Source organism: Rhinopithecus bieti, unplaced genomic scaffold (genome assembly GCF_001698545.2).
Source record: "Rhinopithecus bieti isolate Rb0 unplaced genomic scaffold, ASM169854v2 scaffold_52032, whole genome shotgun sequence".
In the NCBI taxonomy this organism is placed as follows: domain Eukaryota; kingdom Metazoa; phylum Chordata; class Mammalia; order Primates; family Cercopithecidae; genus Rhinopithecus; species Rhinopithecus bieti.
Window position 1 is genome coordinate 1564232 of NW_016821592.1, and position 7078 is coordinate 1571309.

The 7078-nt window shown below is 40.3% G+C and overlaps 1 long non-coding RNA gene across 1 annotated transcript in view; it reads right to left on the reverse strand.

The window, feature by feature from the left end:
• Positions 1 to 2546, reverse strand: part of LOC108520894 (uncharacterized) — a 36466-nt gene extending 33920 nt beyond the window's left edge. Inside the window, exon 1 of the long non-coding RNA XR_001883053.1 lies at positions 2370 to 2546. This is a non-coding gene — a long non-coding RNA (uncharacterized LOC108520894). The remainder of the gene's footprint in view (positions 1 to 2369) is intronic.
• Between the last annotated feature and the right edge of the window lie 4532 nt (positions 2547 to 7078).

Here is a 7078-nt window from a genome sequence, read left to right on the forward strand (position 1 = left end):
AATCTGATTCACTTCTCCACTTTCAAACAGAAAGGGGTATTCTTATCTCCATTTCCAGAGGAATTAGTTGCCAGAAGTACTAGTATTGACTTAAGGGCAACTTAGAATCCTGTTTCTCCACTGCTTCATTTTCCAGAAGCCACATCTAATGTGGTCACTTGCAAATTACAAACCGCTTTTAATACATTTTACTTGTGATAATCCTCATAGCAACCTTATATGACAGGTCAATTATTACCTCATTTTTACAGGTGAGGAAACTAAAGCTTGGAGAGATTAAGTCACTTGCCTAAAAGCACCCCACAAGTATGTGACGGTTAAGACTGAAATCCAAATCTTCCATCTCCAAATCCCGTGCTCTTTCTTTACAATTCTATTCAGACTGTGAGTACTAGAGGAGGTGGTTTGTGTTGGCACATTGGTTTGGATGTTACGGACAATAAGAAAACATGGCTGAACTGTCCGTCACTGCAAGTGGCATCTTATCTTTATCTAACAGGAGGTCTTGGCTGGATAGGAACTGAGTCTTAAATACTTCCAGTGACTGGGTGGTAACTCCATGTCAGACTCTGTTCAGGTGTCCAGGATAGATCAGTGACCAACACAGAAAGGTCTCTGGCCCCTGGAATTTACATTCTAGTGGATGAGACAGACGTGGAACAAATAATGAAATATAAAATATGTCAAGTGATGTTAAGTGCTATGGAAAAATTAAAACAGAATGAAGAGGTGTGTGTGTGAGTGTATAAGGAGAATAGGAATTATATTTTATATATAAGGTGTTCAGGAAAGTTCATCAGATAAGGTCACATTTGAGAAGGTCCCTAAAATAAGTGAAGGAGCAAATTTCATGAAAATCTGGGAAAACATATTCTGGACAGAGAAAAATCACAAATGCAAAGATCCTAGGGTATGAGTTTAGTGAATCTGAGGAACAGGAAGAAGGCCAGTGTGTCTGGGAAGGTTTAGCCACCATGTACCCACCTTCATTGAGCAAAAAACTCCATAAGAGAAAAAACAAGTGCATGTCTTTGAAACATAAAAAATAACACAGGGTAAAATTGAGTGTTACAAAGAAGCATAAATCAAGTACTATGGGATTTCAGAGGAAGTAAAGGAGGCTTGGAATCATAGAGAACCAGCACTTAATTCTCTATTCCAAGGTTTTCCTTTTTGTTTGAACTGTAAAATATACCATTTTCAAACTATATCTTATGTGGATTGCCAACATGAAAACAAATGAAATCAGAATCCTCTAGTAAAGTGAAGGGGTGGGGGAGTTTTAGCCTTCCCAACTTGGCCTTACTCTTTCTCATCACCAGCCACAGGAGAACCTTCGTGGAACTCTGGGGTCTAGGAAACAAAGTTTGCCAGTAACGGATCTAGTCAAACTAGCTCATTTTACAAAAGAGGAATCTGAAGTCCATAGAGGGAATCTTCTTCTGGCCTCTACTGGAGTGAAGTCTCCCTGGTCTTCTGGGCTGGCCTCAGCCACTAATGACCATAAAACATGCTTCAGCTTCCAGTCTGAAGTTCCTACCTCCTTGTGTTGAACCTTGGCCTGACTGACTTGGAACTCCATTCTTTCTGCCTGTGGACCAATGCATTCACCTATGGGACCCATGCATTCATCATTTCTAGGGGCAGTCTGAGACCGTTGAAACAAAGAGGTCATTGCTCAGATTTGCATTGCAAATTAGATTTTGAGTCCAAAATAAGACAATAGTCTTGAAAATTAGATTTATTGGGAGAATATAGGTCTTGAACACACAGAGATAATGACAATGAAACTGCTCTACGCTTATACCCTGAAAATGACAAGCACATCCTTGACATCATCCTTCGCATATGATGCACTTCTTTGCTTAAAATAGCCTCCTTTTTGGTAAATTCTACTCATCTTTCCAGGAAGCTAAATTCTCTTTCCCTGTGATGCATTCTCAGACTTTCCCAAGCAGAATCAATCAAGCCTCCATCTGTGTTCCTGTAGCACTTTTTTTCATACATTTGTTATAGCTCTCATCTTATTGCATTAGAAAAACGTGTTTACACATTTTTCTTCCGCTGACTCTGAGCTTCTGTTGTGAATAAGAAGTATGTCTCACTCATATTGATGCCTCAGCTGCTGCTAACACAGTGCTCTGGTGCTTGATACATTTGCTGATTGACATTGTAATTCTGTACTGGCTGAGGTTATGAGAAATGAGTGTCCTTATCAACCATAGACTTTTTGAGAAGTTGCCAACTAGTGACAAACCATTATTAATTATTTGCTTGGCAACTTGATAAGTTATTCAAAAGTAAAATGACTGTGTGAATATCCTGTTATCGATCATTGAAAGTTTCTGATGGACCGTCCCAGCACTCACCTTCGGTCTGTTTCAATCACAAGCCTTCTTACACATTTTTCTGTTTGTTCATCCATGCTGCATCTGTTCTGAGGCAGACACGTTGCTATGACCAACACAGCCAGCCATGACACATTCTCCTTCATAACTGGCCACAGCCCCTGGTAACTGTCAGCCTTGCAGATATGACTGACAAGAGTAGAAAGCAAAATCTGTGGGAAAAAATATGAAATCAGGTTCCAGTTTTCACTCCCTCATTATGTAAAAATGATCTCATGTTTAGTGAGTGTTGTGTGGTGAATCTCACATGATCCTGAGATGGAAGGGGCTTTACCAGAAGAGAACTGATTTTTCTGATAGATACGTGAACCTGGGTAATGGTGCTTCTAGTCATTCAGCACTGAAAGGCAAACGTAAGTTCCCTTTGCCAAATTCACACTGCACATCAAAGCTACAGGGAAGGGTCAGTCCCTTTCAACAACTGCAACATAACTAAAGCCACTTCATTTGCAGGAGTTTATAAAAACTAGATTATCCCAGATCCATTTTCTTAAGCCAAGAACAAAACAACCTCAGTAGTAGAAAATGTCAGCTCTCACATGTCCACTGATCTTTGCCTCGTCATCTAAGACTTTTTAGATTTTGTGTTGAAATACAGCTTCCCTACCAACAGGTCTCCTGCTCAATCCTTTTTAACCCTAACTTTATAGCTAACAGTTCAAAGTAGAATATTCTTGCTTTCATGTATAAGTATTATTTGATCACATGGGACTTACCACATTTATTGTCAAACAATTTATCTTTTCTTCTTAAATTCCTCTAGGATTTCCATCTAGTTGATGTGGCTTTCATGTTTCTAACAGAAACGGAAAACAAGAACTCAAGAGAGAAATGTTTGTATCTTGTTGAAATGCAGAGTATTCAGGGTTATCACTAAAAGGCATTTGAGACATGACCACACAGAAAAGATAATCCAAGGAGCTGTTTGGGAAGACAAATCACATTAAGGGTGTTTATTTGGGATTTCTAAAATTTCCCTTTCTCTGGCTTTATTTACATTTCATTAATATGAAGTGATTCAACGTGAGTAACATTTTGTCCTACATAGCTTACTGATTTGACTTTTGCAAGCAGCCAGACACCAAGAGTGGTCCTAAACAAGCTCTTGGTTGATGCAAAGCTCCACACTTACTGAATCAGATAACTGTAAATGAAAATTGCCCTTTAAATGTAATCTCTCAAAATCACCAGAGTTCATTTCCCCTAGAGAAGCAGATAGTTTATGCACATTCCCTTAGGAAGGGGATCAAGCTTGTTACCTATAAAACTAAGAAGGCAGAACTGCTGTCAAGGGCAGGAGTTGAACTGTACAGTTTTAATTCCTAAACTGGACCCAATTCAATGGGCTTTGGTCTTGATCTTTTCCAATTTATGTTAATTAAGTCCTCATTAAGCAGAGTTCATTTTAAAGAAGTCAGACGCCAAGTCTTGTCTTCTCTACCTAGACTTTCAATATTGCAGAGCTTTTTCTTAATTAAGGTGAAGAATTCCTTTTGGCTTTCACAGCCAGAATTTTCCACTTGTTCCACTTAGAGTGCCAGTTGGCTTTCATGCTCTGCAACCATGTGCCTCTGGCACAGCTGGAAAATTTATGAACTTCTGTGGGATTAAAAAGGTGCTATATCCTTGGGAAACATTCCTAATAACCTGAATTCCTATTTATTCTCACCAGTGATCAACCTTTTCCAAGTAATAACTAGCAAGTGAGCAGTAAAGGCAGGGAACAGTGAGATGTCAGCAGCAATGTTTCCAGAGAGGTGTCCTCTCTCCCTAAGCCCAGAGCTTGAATCCAACAAAGACTGATATGGGCAGTCTTTAGCCAGAGCTCTGGCTCCTCTTTTGGTACCCAAGGGCAACTTGCAGATAAAGGAGAGATGGATCCTAGGCGCCCTTATGGCTGTCTAGGATGTGTGAGGGCTCAATAGGAATGGCATCCCTTAAAGATTACTAGGCAGTGGAACTGGAAGCAGAAGACCCAGTTCTAGATCCTCTTCTCCCACTGTATAATTATGAGACCTTGGAACAGCTCTCTGCTTATTCAAGCCTTGGTTGTCTCACCTGTAAATAAAGAGAATATGACTCGACCATTGCTTCTCAAACTAAATGTGTAATGAAGGAACACATTTTTCCTTTCTTCCTCCTACCTGAATCTATTGTAGACTGGTCTTTTGTGAAATACAATAAAAAGGAATTACCAGAAGAATGATATTTGGAAGTTGCAACAATGTCAAATTTCTATAAGAATTCTAGGCCGGGCATGGTGGCTCATGCCTGTAATCCCAGCACTTTGGGAGGCCAAGGCCGGTGGATCACGAGGTCAGGAGATCGAGACTATCCTGGCTAACACGGTGAAACCACGTCTCTACTAAAAATACAAAAAAAAAAAATTAGCCAGGCATGATGGCAGGTGCCTATAGTCCCAGCTACTTGGGAGGCTGAGGCAGGAGAATGGCATGAACCCCAGAGGCAGAGCTTGCAGTGAGCCAAGATCGTGCCACTGCACTCCAGCCTGGGCAACACAGCAAGACTCTGTCTCAAAAGAAAAAAAAAAAAAAGAAATCTAAACGCTTACCCATACTTTCTGTACTTATCTGGCCATGAAAAGGTAACAGTGTCTGGGCCAAGGACCACACTTTGAGGAGCAATCAATGAGATGATATCTTAGGCACCTCCTGGCTCCCATAGTCTCCTCTTCCCATAGCCTGCCTGCCTCTCCACTAGATTTGCCCAAGCACCCAAATGCTAAGCTTGGTGACAAGACCAAAATTATGCTTCTTGGGTGACTTAGTGTGTTAGTGCCTCTTTTATAACATACTATAAATTGGGTTACCTATAAACAATAAATGTAGTTCTTATAGTTCTGGAGGCTGGGAAGTCCAAGATCAGGGTGCCAGAGGATTTGCCATCTGATGAGGGCCCTCTTCCTAGTTCACAGATGGCCATCATCTCACTGTGTTCTCACATGGTGGAAGAAGTGAGGGGTCTCTAATTCCATTCAAGAGAGCTTCACTTTCATGACCTAATCACCTCCAAGGGCTCCAAATACCATCATCTTGGGGGTGAGAATTTTAATCTGTAAATTTGGGGGTGGGGTGGTGACACGGTCACGCAAATATCCAGTCTGTAGTATGAAGTTGGCAACAAAGATCCAAATAACCACTTGAACAACTAATAGTATTTCTATCTCTGTGTTTCTTTCCCTATCAACCTCCACAAACCATGATCTAGAATCTCAGCTCCACCAGTTGGTGTTGGGGCCAAAAGCAAGTTACTTAACTTCTCTGTGCCTCAGTTTTTTCATCTCTAAAATGAGAATAACATCTTCTTCACAGGAGTATTTTTGTTAAGTGTTTATTTTGATATAATTTCAAACTTAGAGCTAGATTAGTACAAGGAAATCCTATTTCCTCATTCTTGTTTTTTTTTTTTTTTTTTTTTTTTTTTGGAGACAGGGTCTCACTCTGTTGCCCAGGTTGGAGTACAGTGGTATGATCTCGGTTCACTGAGGTCTCGACATTTGGGACTCAAGCAGTCCTCCCACCTCAGCATCCAGAGTAGCTGGGACCACAGGCACATGCCACCACATCCAGCTAATTTTTGTAATTTTTGTAGAGTTGGGTTTTTGCCATTTGTCCAGACTAGTCTCAAACTCTCAGGCTCAAGTGACCCACCAGGGCATCACCTTCACAAAGTGTTGGGATTACAGATGCAAGCCAATGCACCCAGCCCTATTTATTCTTTATTCACATTCCTCCTGTGTAGCATTTTCCCCACTTGCTTTATGCTTCTCTTTCTTTCCTTCTCTCTGTTTTTTAAAATTTTTTTCTGAATGATTTGAGAGTAACTTGCATCCACCATGCTTATAGAATTGTCCTGAGGATTAAAGGAATTAATACGTGGAAAATACTCAAAGTGTTGCCTGGCACACATAGTAAGCTCTCATAAAATAGTTCTTATGCTTGATTTTCAAAGGCCTTTCCGGACATGCAAAAGGAACCTCAAACTCTAGTAACTTGGGGGCCACTCCATGTGAAGCCTCCAACAAACTGGAGGTCTACTCCTATGGCTTTGCCCTTCTCAGAGATTTATGGCTGATTCACTTATTTTCCAATGTGTTGGATTTGACCAACTTAAAAAATATTTCCCATGCCATATGTAGCTAGCCTTGAACACTGGTATTAAATGTATCGGCTCTAAATTACTATATGTTATTAAATCCAAAGAACTCTGGGATTTTTCTTCCTTTTCTTGCAAAACTGCTGTACTACTGTTAACATGGTATTAAATTGATCAGTTGTGAGTAGGAGGCCAAATCCTCACTGTGTTCTTTAGGAAATTGATAGCAACTCTGATTTCTAGGAAATTCAAGTATGACCTTAGAACAAAACTCCCCTAAGCAGCTCAAATGTCTCATATCTCTGTTATCCAAAATGTCTGTCTCTGATTCAGAAACAAAATGCTGATTTACACAATGCCCTATCTAACCCTTATGTTGGTTTAACTTTAAGCTGAACCAGAACTTTCATCTCTCACATTCACCCTGGGTTCCTTTGCTTCCTCATTTCCTGCCTCATCCAGATCCTGCTGTGCAGAATTGAATTAAGTAGAGAAAAAATACTGATTCAGCTTCATCTCCATGTGCCCAGATTTGGCTGCAGAAAAGGATAGAA